The sequence below is a fragment of the Bombina bombina genome, chromosome 7 (assembly GCF_027579735.1).
Source record: "Bombina bombina isolate aBomBom1 chromosome 7, aBomBom1.pri, whole genome shotgun sequence".
Classification (NCBI taxonomy): domain Eukaryota; kingdom Metazoa; phylum Chordata; class Amphibia; order Anura; family Bombinatoridae; genus Bombina; species Bombina bombina.
The window spans coordinates 364,456,157-364,478,040 of NC_069505.1; positions in this window are offsets into that span (position 1 = coordinate 364,456,157).

Consider the following 21,884-nt stretch of genomic DNA (forward strand, 5'->3'; position numbering starts at 1 on the left):
TTCCCAAATTTACCTTCCCCCGTGAGATCGCAGGAAGGAAAACACTCTGTCCATGTGGGATCTTGCTTGTTGAAAGGATGGCGCCTGGACTGGGATATCGTCCAGATAGGGCGTCATTGCAATGCCCCGTAACTGAAGCACCGCCAACAGTGATCCCGGAACCTTTTTGAAATTCTGGGAGCTGTGGCAAGACCTAAAGAAAAAACCATGAACTTATGATGATCCCTGAGAACGGGAACATGTAGGTACGCGTCCTTTCTCATAAATTGACCCACTAGGATCAAAGGGAGAATGGAACAAAAAGCTTTCATTCTAAAGGACGATACCGTGAAAAACTTGTTTAGACTCTTGAGATGTAAAAGAGACTAGAAGGTTCCCTCTTTCTTGGGAACCCCCAAACGGCTTGTATAAATCACATATCCTCATCCTGAATCGGAACAGGAACTCTCAACCCCATGAAGGAGAGACCTCCTACCCAGAGAAAGAACACCTTTTTTTCTATCTTGCTTTAGATAATCTAGAAAGTTGAAAGTTCCCTCCTGCTAAAATGCAGAAGTAGAAGGATTCCTTTGATTTTTTAAATGAACAAAAAAATTATCTTAACTAGAGGAAGGAATGGCCCTAACTTCCTCTCTATCAAACCTGGTCCAAACAAAGAATCGCCAAAAATCTAGGCTAGATGACGTATCCTCAGACCAGGATCTTAACCATAGGATCTGTGAACTAATATGGTAAGCCAGAAAACTTAGTTCCCCGCATAATACCTGACGGAAGAACTGTAAGAAAATGAATTGGCCACTTAAGGGCTTTACCTATTCTAGATTGCATTGTGTGGAGTCTTTCCGAATAGATCCAGACAAGGCATGAACTAGATTGCTGCCGCCCAAGGTAGAAATACCAAACCTAGGATGCCCTCTAGATTAATCCCACTACTAAGTTGTCCATGGGGTCCTGTAAGGAAACAACTATCCTCTATGGAAATATAAGATCTCCTGTTTAGTGTGGAACTTATCCCTTCCACGGGGAGTACCGTCTGCCAAGACTCCTTGAGAAGTCCGTTAAGGAATCTCTTTTTCAATATAGGGAATGTAGGAAAAAAGGGGTACCCGTTCTCCCATTCCATAGCCATGAACTCAAGAGCTCGAGTTGGTACCACATAGAATTAGCAGCGACCGTGAAGTCGTTGTAGAGTAGCTAAAACCTCCTAAGTACTAGCCGGAGGTAATCTAGCTTAAACCTGAAGACTACTTCATTATCAGTAGGAGGAATCATACCGTCAGATCTGAGATTTTACCTTTGGATGAAACCACAGTATCTCCTTCCTCAGGTATCTGGGGGGGACCTTCAGAGATAGCAACAACTGTGACAGAAACCTCACTTACTGAATGTTTATTTTTCCTCTTGCGCTCTCCCTGCAGCATGGGAGAGGCCGACAACGCACTCGCGACCGCTTAGCACCAGCGGGAAACAATGTCTTGCAAAATAAACAGGGGGGGTCGTGGAGGAAGCGCAGGGCACTGGATGAATGGACGCTAAGTTTTTTAGGACACTTGAGGAGAAGGCTGCGGGTATAAAACCTTATCCGAATGCTTCTTGCAACATTCAAGACAATGTTGGCTCTAATAAAAGGCTTATCTCAGAATTGCAAACTGTACTCACATATGAGGCAGAAAAGTTTTTGCAATAGTTTAAAAGGCATAAATGTATAAACATCCTTATACACATTTTAATCCATAAAATTGAACATCATAACCAGAGATACTGTGTCTTTAAATAACAAAGGAAACATCCTAATGTTGTTTTAAATTAATCCATTAACATTGGATATACTTAGGGTGAAGGGCATAAAGTGTATGTAACAACCTTATTCACATTTTAATCAATAAAATTGAACATTATAATAAGAGTTACTGTGTCTTTAAATAACAAAGATAACATCCTAATGTTACTTTAAATGAATCCATTAACAATGGATATGCTAATAAAAAGGGAGTAGGATTCTTAGGATTCTTGGAACGACTTAATTTACAGTCTGACTAATTAAGATAATATGGTTCTGTGTCTTTAAATATTAAAACACACTGCTTTATTTTTGCAAAGGGAAATCCCAAAAATCCCAGACCTCAGCTAAACTAACACCCATCCTAACAATGAAGAAACAAACCTCTCGTCGGTTATTGCATAATAATATAACGCCAAAGGGAGAAAAAATTACACCTAACATGCGGTCTATCATGAGTAATAAGACTAACCCTCCAGACGGCTTGCTAAGTAAAATAAAGCCGTTGTCAGATGCTAGTATGGCTAAATTGCACAAATTAAATTAGAGCCACTTCACCACGTCCTCCAGTACCTGCAATCACTGCTCAATAACATGCCCTCCCTCCTAGGGATAATGTCATCTAGTGTCCCTTAATATAGTAAAGTGCCAATTTTTCTGAACGTGTCCCCAGAAAATAAAAAATCAGCACTTACCTTAAATTTCTGCACGGCAGTAAGGCAGCCCACCCGGCTTGCGAGGTCCTCCTCCTCACTTTTGCCTGTGGAAATAAAAAGTACTGAGTTTTTCTCTTCCCTCAGACTTTGACAAATAGGGCAGCATACAATATACGGGAGGCACAGTGAGAATTATGTTCCACAAGTTCCCATTGCTCTAAAGCCACCAAAGCTCTACTGAAGAGACAGATATGGACTACGGCTACACCCCAGAACAAAGCAGCACAATCTTGCACTACTTTAAAAATAATAAACTCTTGATTCAAGATTCTAATCTAACACCTCACTTTACCTCTTCCTATCACTAACGTAGGCAAAGAGAATGACTGGAGTGGGAGGGAAGGGAGTTCTTATTTGGCAGCTCTGCTGTGGTGCTCTTTGTCTCCTCCTGCTGACCAGGAGGTGAATATCCCATTAGTAATTAAGATGATCCGTGGACTCATTGTGTCTTAAAAAAGAAACTGCTGCTACATAGTGCTCCAGAAAAGGTTATGCTCCTAAGCATAGGTCCCTGCTTTTAAACAAAAGATACCAAGAGAATGAAGAAAAATTGATAATTGAAGTAAATTACAAAGTTGTTTAAAATCGCCTGCTCTATTTGAATCATGAAAGAAAAACATTGGGTCCCTTTAAAGCTATGAAGATTGTAGTCTTTAGTTTTCTATTGCAGCAGAATTTTCACAGATGTATAACATTGCTAAAAACATTTTTGGAAACACTGCTCCCAGATGGCAAGCTCCTTAACCTCTTAAGGACCAGGCATTTTCAGACAAAAACTTTCCCAAAAGACCAGCACATTTATTTTAAGTAGACAACTCAAAGTATTGATCTAGGCCCATTTTTATATATTTCATGCCACCATTTCACCGCCAAATGCGATCAAATAAAAAAAAAAAAATTGTTAACTTTTTCACAATTTTAGGTTTCTCACTGAAATTATTTACAAACAGCTTGTGTAATCATGGCACAAAAGGTTGTAAATGCTTCTCTGGGATCCCCTTTGTTCAGAAATAGCAGACATAGGCCTCGCTTCCATTGAGTCGTAATTCAGTTTGCGTGCACTCGCAAACCGATAAATATGCTGTCGGAAGCAATATCGTTTATCGACTGTTTCCAATGGCGCGTTATACCTCAATATCGGCAGCCGGACTTCGGCTGCCGAAAAGATCTTCGTGTCCCATAGAAAGTAATAGAAGCCGTTAATCGATAAATTATACCAGGTTTCCAATGAAAGCGCTAACCGTTAATACATTGTCGGAGGCTGTCGATACATTGAGAAATATTACACCCAGCTCAACTAGGTGTAAAAGAGGAAAATTGTGCTTTTTGAGACCTATTTTCTATTGAAATTATAAAACTTGCAAATAATGCAAGTGTTTTAATGTAGAAATAAATTGTTATAAGTAATATTTATTGTTGTCTCATGTATAGAAATAGTTGAACTTATATTCTAATAGAAATATCAGTATATATTTAAATATAATAATATATGCAAGAACATATCTACAGAATGCAAACTAGACCTATGCCTAGGGCAGCAATAAATATTACTTATATTTATGAAGTGTTAAATATAATTATATTAGAAAATAGTATTTGATTATTAAAAATATGGATAAGTGTTTTTTTATTTTTCTTGAGAGGCGATCACAGGTAAGAAGCACGGACGTTAAACGTAAATTCTATAGCGTAAGGTCGGGTTACCTTAGCAATTAATTGATTTTCAAGAAATACGACGTCAGATGGAAGCGTTAACACAACGTTAACTTACAGCTACACGAAAAGAGCGACTGCGCGCAACACGCTAATCTTTTCAATGGAAACCTGGTACTAAAATGCAGCCGTAAATTACTTTTAGCTGTCGGCCGCTTCGGTAGCTTACGGCTCCATTTTTAACGACTCAATGGAAGCGAGGCCATATATGGCTTTGGCATTACTTTTTGGCAGTTAGAAGGCCGCTAAATGCAGCTGCGCACCACACTTGTATTATTAGCGCTGCAGAATCTGTTGGCACTCTACAAATAACCGATAATTATAATAATATTATGTTCAGCAGTGAATGGGTTAATTAGGTAGCTTGTAGGGTTAAGTTTAGCTTTAGTGTAGAGATCAGGTCTTCCACCTGACACATCCCACCCCCCTGATCCCTCTCAAACAGCTCTCTTCCCTCCCCCACCCGCAAAGGTCACCCACATTCTTAAGTACTGGCAGAAAGTCAGTATACAAATAAAAGTTTTTTTTTTTTATTATTATTATATATTTTATTTGGGGTAGTAATCCCCCCCCTTACCTTCCCCAACCTCCCTGATCCCCCAAACAGCTCTCTAACCCTCCCCCCTCCTACCTATTTGCCACCATCTTAGGTAATGGCAGCAAATTTGGCATATTTAAAAAAAAAAAAAAAAAATTGACCGTTTTTTCTGTAGTGTAGCTGCTCCCCCCTCCAAAATCGCTTTCCTCCAACTTTTTTTTAATATATTATACCCCTTATTGCCTCTCCTCCCTCCTTCCCCCTCACTGGGACACCGGTACTGGCTTCTTTTTTTCTGGTCACTGCCTGTAGAGTGGCATAGTGGTCCCGCTCTCCTCCCTCCCCCTCAAGCAATGGGCCGCCCGCCCCCCTCCCTCCTTAAACCTCCCACCCACCAACGATTGGCACTACCGATGTCCACAGAGTGGCACTCTCTGCATCAGTAACTCTGCAAATCTATTACTGCAGTGCCCCAATTTTAAGCAAGATCACAGCCAAGAGAAGCCCAGGACTGCAGCGACGTACAGGGTATGTCCCTGGTCCTTAAGGGCATAACGACCAGCATCGTCGTTAAGGAGTTAAAGGGACAGACTAGTTAAAATTAAACTTTCATGATTCAGATAGGGCATGCAATTTTAAACTACTTTCCAATTTACTTTTATCATCAAATATGCTTTGTTTTCTTTGTATTCTTTGTTGAAAACTAAACCTAGGTTGGCTCATATGCTAATTTATAAGCCCTTGAAGGGCGCCTCCTATCTCAGTGCACTTTAACAGTTTTTCACAGCTGACAGCGCTATTTCGTGTGTGCCATATAGATAACATTGTGCTCATTCCCATGGAGTTACTTACTTTGGAGTCAGCACTGAGTGGCTAAAATGCATGTCAGTCAAAAGAACTGAAATAAGGGGAAGTCGGCAGAGGCTTAGATACAAGGTAATCGCAGAGGTTAAAAGTGTATTAATATAACTGTGTTTGTTATGCAAAACTAGAATTGGTAATAAAGGGGTTATCTATCTTTTTAAACAATAAAAACTCTGGAGTAGACTGTCCCTTTAACAAATGATACCAAGGGAACTAAGCAAATTTTTTAACAAAATTGTTTAAAATTGTAACAACCCCAAAAATACTCAAGCTGTTTAATTCAGCATGTGCAATTATTGAGGATTCCCATAAAACAGCCAACAATGGGCTAGTTTCCATTGAGCCGTTAAAAATGGAGCCGTAAGCTACCAAAGTTGCCGGCAGCTAAAAGTAACTTACGGCTCCATTTTAGTACCAGGTTTCTATTGCAAAGGATAGTGCATTGCGTGCAGTCGCCCTTTTCGCGTAGGTGTAAGTTAGGGTTGTGTGAACGCTTCCACCTGATGCCGGATTTCTTGAAAATGAATGGGTTACTATGGTAACCCAACCTTACACTACATTAAATTGCATATATGGTGCCATATACAAGTGTGGTGCATATATTTTCCTCATATCTCGCTGTTAAGATAAAAGCAAACACCTAACACATGTGCAATATCTACCTCTCAACTGCCATCTCCCCACCGCAATAACTAAAAAAAAGTATTAACCCTTAATCCGCCAACCCCCATAAAAGTATCTATCAAAGTGATTAACCCCTAAATCGCCATCCCCCCACATCACGTATTAACCTCTAAACCGCCAAACCCCCACATCACAACTACAAATAAAAATGTATTAACCTCTAAACCGCCATTCCCCACATTGCAAAGTACCTATTTAAACTATTAACCCTAATCTGCCATTTTCCCACATCGCAATCTACCTATTTAAACTGTTAACCCCTAATCCCCCCCCACAACGCAAATAACCATCTAATCACTAAGCCCCCAATCTAACACACCCTAAATTAACCCCATTACATAAAATAAAAAAATACTAAGTTTACAATTAAAATAAAAATCCTAATATTACATTAAAAATAAAACTTAAGATTAAATTTAACAAATCTAAAACTACAAAAAATAAAAAAGTCTAAAAATACAGAAAAAATAAACCAAATTATCAAAAATAAAAATATTTAAACCTAATCTAATACCCCTGTAAAAATGAAAAAGAGCCCCCAAAATTAAAACACCCCCTAATCTAAGACTAAACTACCAATAGACCTTCAAAGGGCCTTTTGTAGGGCATTGCCCTAAAGCGATCAGCTCTTTTACCTAAATATACAAATTAACCCCAACACTAAAAAAATCTAAGCTACTCATTGCCCTTAAAGGGGCATTTGTATAGGCATTGCCCTTAAAAGGGCAATACATTATTTTGCAGCCCATTAAAATAACAAAGTACTAATCTAAAAAAAAAACACCCAAAAAATTAAAAATATAAAATAAAACCTAACCCCCAAATAGGTACTCATCAGACCTCTTCTATCTTCATCCAGGGCGAAGGCGGCGCAGAGCGGAGGTGACTACAACACAGGACCGGCGACCTTGGAGCCATCCAGTGTGGAGGATCTTCTTCGTACGATCGTCCCCACACACTGAAATGAGAGCTACTGAAATCCTATTGGCTGTTCAAATCAGCCATTTACACTATAATGATTAATGTGATTTCAGAGATCTGATTTGCGAACAAAATAAAGTTGCACAAAACACAACAAATATACATTACAAAGGTACAGTTACACTCATAATAACACCATCTAATAAAATTATTAAAAAATATATAGCACAAAAAAGTTATAAGGACTAAAAGATATGGGAAAAGGGCTTTAACATAGAGATACATACATATATATGTTTAAATATGTATATGTATGTGTGTACATATATATATACAGGTATATGTATATATATGTCTATATATGTACTTATATATGTATGTATGTATTTATATGTGTATATATACTGTATATATATATATATATATATATATATATATATGTATTTAAGTGCATTGAAGCCCTTTGCAGTAAAAGTTAAGCTACACCATTGGATACTTTATTACAAATTAGTGGTACTTTAATTCATCATTAATGAATGCTGTTTTTACCTTTAAAATAGCTTACGATCCAATTCTTTCCTCCGCCCGACATTTTGTAAAATTGATTGACAGGCGAGTCCTATTTAATACACCAATGGACGTCCCCCGCCCCCCCCCCCCCCCCCCCGGGACGTTCAGCCCCTTTTGGTCAACGTTACGCTATTGTTATGCATTGGTGTATTAAATAGGACTCGCCTGTCAATCAATTTGACAAAATGTCGGGCGGAGGAAAGAAATGGACCGGAGGCTGTTTTAAAGGTAAAAAACAGCATTCTATGTTCATCATTAAAAAAATTATGAATTAAAGTAACGTTAATTTTCATTAATGTTTCCAATGGCGTGACTGAGTCAGCTTAACTTGACATTCACTTTAAGTAGATGAAAACATCGAAAATCATATTTATGCAATATTCATTTTTAATAAAGGTTTTAACTATGTATTTACTGTAAAGTATTTCTAAATATATATCTGTATACATAAACGTGAACGTGCACACAATATTCTAAGTTCAGCTTTATGTGCTCGTTGGGTTAGTGGGTGAGTGAAAACAGGTTACTTTCAACTCATAATACGAGCGTAACCCAACAAGTGCAAAAAGCTTCCTTCTAGCGCAATTAGTGCTCCACTTGTAACCTGCTCCATAATGTATAGTATGTATAGGGTGACCATATTGCTGCTTTAAAAAGGTACACATATGAAAAATACATATGTCAGGGCTGTTTTCTGGGCTGTTTAAAGAAATGTTTTGTATAAGAACCCTGACATATGTATTTTTCATGTGTCCCTTTTTAAAGCGGCAATATGGTCACCCTATATATGTATCAGAAATAAGAATGCAACATTAGATTGCAGATTTATGAGCATTTTTCAATATTTTAAATGTGTATAGAATAAAATAAAACTGGCAATTATTTATAGAAGAGATAAATGACAAATTAGCATTTAGCTGTAGTCACCATGAACTAAAACAAATTAAGTATGGAGATGTATTGTACCTGGTTATTCTCTGAATAGCCACATTCTGAGAGATTAATTGCAATTTCTGTGAAATAAATCAGATAAGAACTACCCATTCCATTCAAAAGACCAACAACAAGGCTACAAAAGACATGCAAAATGATACAGTATTTTTTATTCAGTAGGTGTTTAGGCACAATTTGTACAGCCGCTGGTGCTTGCAGATTCCCTACTGAGAATAATAGTATACAACGTCAGAATACCATTACTGTTGGGTTTTAAGATTTCAGTATAGTGACTGTCACATAGTTTAGTGCATTTTCGATAAACAATAATTCTTGTCAGGAACCAACAATCTAAAAAATCCTCTTAATACCTTATTTAATCTAATTTATTCACAGTTGGGCATCCCTGGAAAAAGAAACATTGCAAATAAAAAACTGGTAAGTCAGTATGAACGCAAGTTCAGAAAAAAATAAAAGATTGTTATAAAGGTTATGCTGTAACATGCATTTTGCATGGGTGGGTAGTATGACATTGCTAGAAACCCAAAATATTGTTATTTTTTTATAAAGAGAAGAGCAGTGCAAACAAGGGTTTTGCTGACATATATCATTAAAATGCAGATGTTTGCAGGGATCTATCTATCTATCTATCTATCTATCTATCTATCTATCTATCTATCTATCTGTCTGCCATTGGCAACCAATAAAAAAGAGACATTGGTGTGCAGCCAACAATCAGCAGCTATCTCCCAGTAATGCGTGCTGTTCCTGAGCCTACCTAGGTATTCATTTTGACTAAGCATACCAAGAGAATTAAGCAAATTATATAATAGAAGTAAACTGGAAAGCTGTTTTAAAAAAAATCACATGCTCTGTCTGAATCATGAAAGATTTTTTTTTGTTTTTCATATTCCTTTGGATGTAATGCCTGGGTGCTACAGAAAAGTGTAAAAGCATCTATCTTTTATTGATATAACATTTATAACTATCTACTTACTCACAGCAGAGTCACAGCATACAGTTACAAAACACATAAGATCATTTGAACTGTATGCTATGTAAACAGTATGAGCCACATAAAATTTATAATCTTTGACCTTCAATGTATTACAGTTCAACTGTATGTCTATGAGCCCGAATTATCAAGCCTTCAACTATGCTGCATTCAACGGCACCAATATGCTCGCGTAACATCGCGGCCGCCGGTCCTGAATACAATCTCCATATTTATAAAAAAAGCAGGCAAAAAGCTGTGCACCAAGTACGGGGCGATGAGCAGCGGACTATTGTTAACTAGCAGTCATCGATCTCGCTGCTATTCAGCTTTTTACCAACTTTATTTATATCCTGTCACTAAACACCGCCAGTATACTAAAATGTTTAACCCCTATCCCGCTGCTCCCAGAGCCCACCACAACTTTAATAAGGCTATTAACCTTTATCCCGCCGCTCCCGGACCCCTCCGCAACTAAATAAATGTATTAACCCCATTCCCGCCCTGCTCACCGGAGCCCAATGCAGCTTAATAAAGCTATTAACCCCTATCCCACTGCTCCTGGACCCCACCGCCAATAAATAAATGTATTAACCCCTAAATTCCTGGCCTCCCACATCACTACCACTTACTAAACCTATTAACCCCTAAACCGCCAGCCCCCCACATCGCCATAAACTAATTAAGCTACTAATCTAACAACCCGCTAACTTTACATTAAATATTAACTCATTCCTATCTTATAATAAATTTAAACTTACCTATAGAATTAAAATAAACTATATTAAACTATTAATTAACCTACCCTAACTATTATACTACACTTAATTTAAACTATAATAAACTATTAATTAACCTACCTTAACTATTATACTAAAATTACATTTAACTACAAATTAAATTAACTATATTACATATTTAAAACCCTAACCCAAATTTAAATTATTTAAATATACAATTAAAAATGACTAAGTTACAAAAAATAAAAAACACTAAGTTACAAAAAATAAAAAACACTGACGGCTAGATTTGGAGTTTTGTCGGTAATGACCCGAAAAACTAACGCCGGCTTTTTTCTGGCCGCACCATAAAAATAACTCTGGTATTGAGAGTCCACATAAAGGCTGCATCAGGCTCCAAAAAAGGAGCGTAGAGCATTTTTAACGCAGCTTCAACTCTCAATACCAGAGTTGCTTACGGACGCGGCCAGCCTAAAAAACGTGCTCGTGCACGATTCCCCCATAGGAAACAATGGAGCTGTTTGAGCTGAAAAAAAACCTAACACCTGCAAAAAAGCCGCGTTCAGCTCTTAACGCAGCCCCATTGTTTGCTATGCGGAAACACTTCCTACGTCTGCACCTAACACTCTAACATGTACCCCGAGTCTAAACACCCCTAACCTTACACTTATTAACCCCTATTCTGCCGCCCCCGCTATCGCTGACACCTGCATTTTATTTTAACCCCTAATCTGCCGCTCCGTAAACCACCGCTACTTACATTATCCCTATGTACCCCTAATCTGCTGCCCTAACATCGCCGACCCCTATATTATATTTATTAACCCCTAATCTGCCCCCCTCAACGTTGCCTCCACCTGCCTACACTTATTAACCCCTAATCTGCCGAGCGGACTGCACCGCTATTATAATAAAGTTATTAACCCCTAATCCGCCTCACTAACCCTATAATAAATAGTATTAACCCCTAATCTGCCCTCCCTAACATCGCCGATACCTAACTTCAATTATTAACCCCTAATCTGCCGACCGGAGCTCACCGCTATTCTAATAAATGGATTAACCCCTAAAGCTAAGTCTAACCCTAACACTAACACCCCCCTAAATTAAATATAATTTTAATCTAACGAAATTAATTAACTCTTATTAAATAAATTATTCCTATTTAAAGCTAAATACTTACCTGTAAAATAAACCCTAATATAGCTACAATATAAATTATAATTACATTGTAGCTATTTTAGGATTAATATTTATTTTACAGGCAACTTTGTAATTATTTTAACCAGGTACAATACCTATTAAATAGTTAAGAACTATTTAATAGCTAAAATAGTTAAAATAATTACAAAATTACCTGTAAAATAAATACTAACCTAAGTTACAATTAAACTATCAATAAATTAATTAAATAAACTACCTACAATTACCTACAATTAACCTAACACTACACTATCAATAAATTAATTAAATACAATTCCTACAAATAAATACAATTAAATACACTAGCTAAAGTACAAAAAATAAAAAAGAACTAAGTTACAAAAAAATAAAAAAAATATTTACAAACATAAGAAAAATATTACAACAATTTTAAACTAATTACACCTACTCTAAGCCCCCTAATAAAACAACAAAAGCCCCCCAAAATAAAAAATGCCCTACCCTATTCTAAATTACTAAAGTTAAAAGCTCTTTTACCTTACCAGCCCTGAACAGGGCCCTTTGCGGGGCATGCCCCAAGAAATTCAGCTCTTTTGCCTGTAAAAAAAAAACATACAATACCCCCCCCCCAACATTACAACCCACCACCCACATACCCCTAATCTAACCCAAACCCCCCTTAAATAAACCTACACTAAGCCCCTGAAGATCATCCTACCTTGTCTTCACCTCACCAGGTATCACCGATCCGTCCTGGCTCCAAAATCTTCATCCAACCCAAGCGGGGGTTGGCGATCCATCATCCGGTGGCTGAAGAGGTCCAGAAGAGGCTCCAAAGTCTTCATCCTATCCGGGAAGAAGAGGCGATCCGGACCGGCAAACCATCTTGATCCAAGCGGCATCTTCTATCTTCATCCGATGACGACCGGCTCCATCCTGAAGACCTCCACCGCGGACCCATCTTCATCCGGCGACGTCCAACTGAAGAATGACGGTTCCTTTAAGGGACGTCATCCAAGATGGCGTCCCTCGAATTCCGATTGGCTGATAGGATTCTATCAGCCAATCGGAATTAAGGTAGGAATATTCTGATTGGCTGATGGAATCAGCCAATCAGAATCAAGTTCAATCCGATTGGCTGATCCAATCAGCCAATCAGATTGAGCTCGCATTCTATTAGCTGTTCCGATCAGCCAATAGAATGCGAGCTCAATCTGATTGGCTGATTGGATCAGCCAATCGGATTGAACTTGATTCTGATTGGCTGATTCCATCAGCCAATCAGAATATTCCTACCTTAATTCCGATTGGCTGATAGAATCCTATCAGCCAATCGGAATTCGAGGGACGCCATCTTGGATGACGTCCCTTAAAGGAACCGTCATTCTTCAGTTGGACGTCGCCGGAAGAAGATGGGTCCGCGGTGGAGGTCTTCAGGATGGAGCCGGTCGTCATCAGATGAAGATAGAAGATGCCGCTTGGATTAAGATGGCTGCCGGTCCGGATCGCCTCTTCTTCCCGATTAGGATGAAGACTTTGGAGCCTCTTCTGGACCTCTTCAGCCACCGGATGATGGATCGCCAACCCCCGCTTGGGTTGGATGAAGATTTTGGAGCCAGAACGGATAGGTGATACCTGGTGAGGTGAAGACAAGGTAGGATGATCTTCAGGGGCTTAGTGTTAGGTTTATTTAAGGGGGGTTTGGGTTAGATTAGGGGTATGTGGGTGGTGGGTTGTAATGTTGGGGGGGGGGGTATTGTATGTTTTTTTTTTTACAGGCAAAAGAGCTGAATTTCTTGGGGCATGCCCCGCAAAGGGCCCTGTTCAGGGCTGGTAAGGTAAAAGAGCTTTTAACTTTAGTAATTTAGAATAGGGTAGGGCATTTTTTATTTTGGGGGTCTTTGTTGTTTTATTAGGGGGCTTAGAGTAGGTGTAATTAGTTTAAAATTGTTGTAATATTTTTCTTATGTTTGTAAATATTTTTTTTATTTTTTGTAACTTAGTTCTTTTTTATTTTTTGTACTTTAGCTAGTTTATTTAATTGTATTTATTTGTAGGAATTGTATTTAATTAATTTATTGATAGTGTAGTGTTAGGTTAATTGTAGGTAGTTTATTTAATTAATTTATTGATAGTTTAATTGTAACTTAGGTTAGTATTTATTTTACAGGTAATTTTGTAATTATTTTAGCTATTAAATAGTTCTTAACTATTTAATAGATATTGTACCTGGTTAAAATAAATACAAAGTTACCTGTAAAATAAATATAAATCCTAAAATAGCTATAATATAATTATAATTTATATTGTAGCTATATTAGGATTTATTTTACAGGTAAGTATTTAGCTTTAAATAGGAATAATTTATTTAATAAGAGTTAATTAATTTCGTTAGATGTAAATTATATTTAACTTACGGGGGTGTTAGTGTTAGGGTTAGACTTAGCTTTAGGGGTTAATACATTTATTAGAGTAGCGGTGAGCTCCAGTCGGCAGATTAGGGGTTAATAATTGAAGTTAGGTGTCGGCGATGTTAGGGAGGGCAGATTAGGGGTTAATACTATTTATTATAGGGTTAGTGATGCGGATTAGGGGTTAATAACTTTATTATAGTAGCGCTCAGGTCCGCTCGGCAGATTAGGGGTTAATAAGTGTAGGCAGGTGGAGGCGACATTGAGGGGGCAGATTAGGGGTTAATAAATATAATATAGGGGTCGGCGGTGTTAGGGGCAGCAGATTAGGGGTACATAAGGATAACGTAGGTGGCGGCGCTTTGCGGTCGGCAGATTAGGGGTTAATAAGTATAGGCAGGTGGAGGCGACGTTGAGGGGGGCAGATTAGGGGTTAATAAATATAATACAGGGGTCGGCGGTGTTAGGGGGAGCAGATTAGGGGTACATAAGGATAACGTAGGTGGCGGTTGGCAGATTAGGGGTTAAAAATTTTTTTTCGAGTGTCGGCGATGTGGGGGGACCTCGGTTTAGGGGTACATAGGTAGTTTATGGGTGTTAGTGTACTTTAGAGTACAGTAGTTAAGAGCTTTAGAAACCGGCGTTAGCCCAGAAAGCTCTTAACTACTGACTTTTTTCCTGCGACTGGAGTTTTGTCGTTAGATGTCTAACGCTCACTTCAGAAACGACTCTAAATACCGGAGTTAGAAAAATCCCATTGAAAAGATAGGATACGCAATTGACGTAAGGGGATCTGCGGTATGGAAAAGTCGCGGCTGAAAAGTGAGCGTTAGACCCTATTTTGAGTGACTCCAAATACCGGCGGTAGCCTAAAACCAGTGTTAGGAGCCTCTAACGCTGGTTTTCACGGCTACCGCCAAACTCCAAATCTAGGCCTAAGTTACTAAAAAAACAAACCACAGTATCAAAAATAAAAATCAATTACACCTAATCTAATAACCCTATCAAAATAAAAAGCCCCCCCCCCAAAAAAATAAATAAAAAAACACTAGCCTACAATAAACTACCAATGGCCCTTAAAAACAGAATTTATGTTTACCTGATAAATTACTTTCTCCAACGGTGTGTCCGGTCCACGGCGTCATCCTTACTTGTGGGATATTCTTTTCCCCAACAGGAAATGGCAAAGAGCCCAGCAAAGCTGGTCACATGATCCCTCCTAGGCTCCGCCTACCCCAGTCATTCGACCGACGTTAAGGAGGAATATTTGCATAGGAGAAACCATATGGTACCGTGGTGACTGTAGTTAAAGAAAATAAATTATCAGACCTGATTAAAAAAACCAGGGCGGGCCGTGGACCGGACACACCGTTGGAGAAAGTAATTTATCAGGTAAACATAAATTCTGTTTTCTCCAACATAGGTGTGTCCGGTCCACGGCGTCATCCTTACTTGTGGGAACCAATACCAAAGCTTTAGGACACGGATGAAGGGAGGGAGCAAATCAGGTCACCTAAATGGAAGGCACCACGGCTTGCAAAACCTTTCTCCCAAAAATAGCCTCAGAAGAAGCAAAAGTATCAAACTTGTAAAATTTGGTAAAAGTGTGCAGTGAAGACCAAGTCGCTGCCCTACATATCTGATCAACAGAAGCCTCGTTCTTGAAGGCCCATGTGGAAGCCACAGCCCTAGTGGAATGAGCTGTGATTCTTTCGGGAGGCTGCCGTCCGGCAGTCTCGTAAGCCAATCTGATGATGCTTTTAATCCAAAAAGAGAGAGAGGTAGAAGTTGCTTTTTGACCTCTCCTTTTACCAGAATAAACAACAAACAAGGAAGATGTTTGTCTAAAATCCTTTGTAGCATCTAAATAGAATTTTAGAGCGCGAACAACATCCAAATTGTGCAACAAACGTTCCTTCTTTGAAACTGGTTTCGGACACAGAGAAGGTACGATAATCTCCTGGTTAATGTTTTTGTTAGAAACAACTTTTGGAAGAAAACCAGGTTTAGTACGTAAAACCACCTTATCTGCATGGAACACCAGATAAGGAGGAGAACACTGCAGAGCAGATAATTCTGAAACTCTTCTAGCAGAAGAAATTGCAACTAAAAACAAAACTTTCCAAGATAATAACTTAATATCAACGGAATGCAAGGGTTCAAACGGAACCCCCTGAAGAACTGAAAGAACTAAATTGAGACTCCAAGGAGGAGTCAAAGGTTTGTAAACAGGCTTAATTCTAACCAGAGCCTGAACAAAGGCTTGAACATCTGGCACAGCAGCCAGTTTTTTGTGAAGTAACACCGACAAGGCAGAAATCTGTCCCTTCAGGGAACTTGCAGATAATCCTTTTTCCAATCCTTCTTGAAGGAAGGATAGAATCCTAGGAATCTTAACCTTGTCCCAAGAGAATCCTTTAGATTCACACCAACAGATATATTTTTTCCAAATTTTGTGGTAAATCTTTCTAGTTACAGGCTTTCTGGCCTGAACAAGAGTATCAATAACAGAATCTGAGAACCCTCGCTTCGATAAAATCAAGCGTTCAATCTCCAAGCAGTCAGCTGGAGTGAAACCAGATTCGGATGTTCGAACGGACCCTGAACAAGAAGGTCTCGTCTCAAAGGTAGCTTCCAAGGTGGAGCCGATGACATATTCACCAGATCTGCATACCAAGTCCTGCGTGGCCACGCAGGAGCTATCAAGATCACCGACGCCCTCTCCTGATTGATCCTGGCTACCAGCCTGGGGATGAGAGGAAACGGCGGGAACACATAAGCTAGTTTGAAGGTCCAAGGTGCTACTAGTGCATCCACTAGAGCCGCCTTGGGATCCCTGGATCTGGACCCGTAGCAAGGAACTTTGAAGTTCTGACGAGAGGCCATCAGATCCATGTCTGGAATGCCCCACAGCTGAGTGACTTGGGCAAAGATTTCCGGATGGAGTTCCCACTCCCCCGGATGCAATGTCTGACGACTCAGAAAATCCGCTTCCCAATTTTCCACTCCTGGGATGTGGATAGCAGACAGGTGGCAGGAGTGAGACTCCGCCCATAGAATGATTTTGGTCACTTCTTCCATCGCTAGGGAACTCCTTGTTCCCCCCCTGATGGTTGATGTACGCAACAGTTGTCATGTTGTCTGATTGAAACCGTATGAACTTGGCCCTCGCTAGCTGAGGCCAAGCCTTGAGAGCATTGAATATCGCTCTCAGTTCCAGAATATTTATCGGTAGAAGAGATTCTTCCCGAGACCAAAGACCCTGAGCTTTCAGGGATCCCCAGACCGCGCCCCAGCCCATCAGACTGGCGTCGGTCGTGACAATGACCCACTCTGGTCTGCGGAATGTCATCCCCTTGTGACAGGTTGTCCAGGGACAGCCACCAACGGAGTGAGTCTCTGGTCCTCTGATTTACTTGTATCTTCGGAGACAAGTCTGTATAGTCCCCATTCCACTGACTGAGCATGCACAGTTGTAATGGTCTTAGATGAATGCGCGCAAAAGGAACTATGTCCATTGCCGCTACCATCAACCCGATCACTTCCATGCACTGAGCTATGGAAGGAAGAGGAACGGAATGAAGTATCCGACAAGAGTCTAGAAGCTTTGTTTTCTGGCCTCTGTCAGAAAAATCCTCATTTCTAAGGAGTCTATTATTGTTCCCAAGAAGGGAACCCTTGTTGACGGGGATAGAGAACTCTTTTCCACGTTCACTTTCCATCCGTGAGATCTGAGAAAGGCCAGGACAATGTCCGTGTGAGCCTTTGCTTGAAGAAGGGACGACGCTTGAATCAGAATGTCGTCCAAGTAAGGTACTACAGCAATGCCCCTTGGTCTTAGCACAGCTAGAAGGGACCCTAGTACCTTTGTGAAAATCCTTGGAGCAGTGGCTAATCCGAAAGGAAGCGCCACGAACTGGTAATGTTTGTCCAGGAATGCGAACCTTAGGAACCGATGATGTTCCTTGTGGATAGGAATATGTAGATACGCATCCTTTAAATCCACCGTGGTCATGAATTGACCTTCCTGGATGGAAGGAAGAATAGTTCGAATGGTTTCCATCTTGAACGATGGAACCTTGAGAAACTTGTTTAAGATCTTGAGATCTAAGATTGGTCTGAACGTTCCCCACTTTTTTGGGAACTATGAACAGATTGGAGTAGAACCCCATCCCTTGTTCTCTTAATGGAACAGGATGAATCACTCCCATTTTTAACAGGTCTTCTACACAATGTAAGAATGCCTGTCTTTTTATGTGGTCTGAAGACAACTGAGACCTGTGGAACCTCCCCCTTGGGGGAAGTCCCTTGAATTCCAGAAGATAACCTTGGGAGACTATTTCTAGCGCCCAAGGATCCAGAACAACTCTTGCCCAAGCCTGAGCGAAGAGAGAGAGTCTGCCCCCCACCAGATCCGGTCCCGGATCGGGGGCCAACATTTCATGCTGTCTTGGTAGCAGTGGCAGGTTTCTTGGCCTGCTTTCCCTTGTTCCAGCCTTGCATTGGTCTCCAAGCTTGCTTGGCTTGAGAAGTATTACCCTCTTGCTTAGAGGACGTAGCACCTTGGGCTGGTCCGTTTCTACGAAAGGGACGAAAATTAGGTTTATTTTTTGCCTTGAAAGGCCGATCCTGAGGAAGGGCGTGGCCCTTACCCCCAGTGATATCAGAGATAATCTCTTTCAAGTCAGGGCCAAACAGCGTTTTCCCCTTGAAAGGAATGTTAAGTAGCTTGTTCTTGGAAGACGCATCAGCCGACCAAGATTTCAACCAAAGCGCTCTGCGCGCCACAATAGCAAACCCAGAATTCTTAGCCGCTAACCTAGCCAATTGCAAAGTGGCGTCTAGGGTGAAAGAATTAGCCAATTTGAGAGCATTGATTCTGTCCATAATCTCCTCCAAAGGAGGAGAATCACTATCGACCGCTCTTATCAGATCATCGAACCAGAAACATGCGGCTGTAGCGACAGGGACAATGCATGAAATTGGTTGTAGAAGGTAACCTTGCTGAACAAACATCTTTTTAAGCAAACCTTCTAATTTTTTATCCATAGGATCTTTGAAAGCACAACTATCCTCTATGGGTATAGTGGTGCGTTTGTTTAAAGTGGAAACCGCTCCCTCGACCTTGGGGACTGTCTGCCATAAGTCCTTTCTGGGGTCGACCATAGGAAACAATTTTTTAAATATGGGGGGAGGGACGAAAGGAATACCGGGCCTTTCCCATTCTTTATTAACAATGTCCGCCACCCGCTTGGGTATAGGAAAAGCTTCTGGGAGCCCCGGCACCTCTAGGAACTTGTCCATTTTACATAGTTTCTCTGGGATGACCAACTTGTCACAATCATCCAGAGTGGATAATACCTCCTTAAGCAGAATGCGGAGATGTTCCAACTTAAATTTAAATGCAATCACATCAGGTTCAGCCTGTTGAGAAATGTTCCCTGAATCAGTAATTTCTCCCTCAGACAAAACCTCCCTGGCCCCATCAGACTGGGTTAGGGGCCCTTCAGAAATATTATTATCAGCGTCGTCATGCTCTTCAGTATCTAAAACAGAGCAGCCGCGCTTACGCTGATAAGTGTTCATTTTGGCTAAAATGTTTTTGACAGAATTATCCATTACAGCCGTTAATTGTTGCATAGTAAGGAGTATTGGCGCGCTAGATGTACTAGGGGCCTCCTGAGTGGGCAAGACTCGTGTAGACGAAGGAGGGAATGATGCAGTACCATGCTTACTCCCCTCACTTGAGGAATCATCTTGGGCATCATTGTCATTATCACAAAAATCACATTTATTTAAATGAATAGGAATTCTGGCTTCCCCACATTCAGAACACAGTCTATCTGGTAGTTCAGACATGTTAAACAGGCATAAACTTGATAACAAAGTACAAAAAACGTTTTAAAATAAAACCGTTACTGTCACTTTAAATTTTAAACTGAACACACTTTATTACTGCAATTGCGAAAAAACATGAAGGAATTGTTCAAAATTCACCAAATTTTCACCACAGTGTCTTAAAGCCTTAAAAGTATTGCACACCAAATTTGGAAGCTTTAACCCTTAAAATAACGGAACCGGAGCCGTTTTGAACTTTAACCCCTTTACAGTCCCTGGTATCTGCTTTGCTGAGACCCAACCAAGCCCAAAGGGGAATACGATACCAAATGACGCCTTCAGAAAGTCTTTTCTAAGTATCAGAGCTCCTCTCACATGCGACTGCATGCCATGCCTCTCAAAAACAAGTGCGCAACACCGGCGCGAAAATGAGGCTCTGCTTATGCTTTGGGAAAGCCCCTAAAGAATAAGGTGTCTAAAACAGTGCCTGCCGATATTATTATATCAAAATACCCAGATAAAATGATTCCTCAAGGCTAAATATGTGTTAATAATGAATCGATTTAGCCCAGAAAAAGTCTACAGTTTTAATAAGCCCTTGTGAAGCCCTTATTTACGATCGTAATAAACATGGCTTACCGGATCCCATAGGGAAAATGACAGCTTCCAGCATTACATCGTCTTGTTAGAATGTGTCATACCTCAAGCAGCAAGAGACTGCACACTGTTCCCCCAACTGAAGTTAATTGCTCTCAACAGTCCTGTGTGGAACAGCCATGGATTTTAGTGACGGTTGCTAAAATCATTTTCCTCATACAAACAGAAATCTTCATCTCTTTTCTGTTTCTGAGTAAATAGTACATACCAGCACTATTTCAAAATAACAAACTCTTGATTGAATAATAAAAAACTACAGTTAAACACTAAAAAACTCTAAGCCATCTCCGTGGAGATGTTGCCTGTACAACGGCAAAGAGAATGACTGGGATAGGCGGAGCCTAGGAGGGATCATGTGACCAGCTTTGCTGGGCTCTTTGCCATTTCCTGTTGGGGAAGAGAATATCCCACAAGTAAGGATGACGCCGTGGACCGGACACACCTATGTTGGAGAAAGGGTCTTTTGTGCGGCATTGCCCCAAAGAAATCAGCTCTTTTACCTGTAAAAAAAAATACAAACAACCCCCCAACAGTAAAACCCACCACCCACACAACCAACACCCCCAAATAAAACCCTATCTAAAAAACCTAAGCTCCCCATTGTCCTGAAAAGTGCATTTGTATGGGCATTGCCCTTAAAAGGGAATTTAGCTCTTTTACTGCCCAAAGTCCCTAACCTAAAATTAAAACCCACCCAATAAACCCTTATAAAAACCTAACCACAAACGATCAACTTACAGTTTTTGAAGACCGGACATCCATCCTCATCCAAGCAGCAGAAGTCCTCAGCGAAGCCGGCAGAAGTTTTCATCCAAGCGGGCCGAAGTCTTCATCCAAGCGGGCAGAAGTCTTCATCCAGACATCATCTTCTATCCTCATCCATCTGGCGCGGAGCGACTCCATCTTCAAGACATCAGGCTTGGAGCATCCTCTTATTACGATAGTCAACAAAGAATGAAGATTCCCTTTAAGGTACGTCATCCAAGATGGCTTCCTTTACATTCCGATTGGCTGATATAATTCTATCAGCCAATAGGAATAAAAGGGGAAAACCCTTTTGGCTGTTGCAATCAGCCAATAGGATTGAGCTTTCATCCTATTGGCTGTTGCAATCAGCCAATAGGATCAAGCTTGCATTCTATTGGCTATTCCAATCAGCCAATAGAATGAAAGCTTAATCCTATTGTCTGACTGCAACAGCCAATAGGATTTTTCCCCTTTAATTCCTATTGGCTGATAGAATTCTATCAGCCAATCGGAATGTAAGGAACGCAATATTGGATGACGTACCTTAACGGGAAACTTCATTCTTCGTTGACCATCGTAAGAAGAGGATGCTCCGCACCGTATGTCTTGAAGAT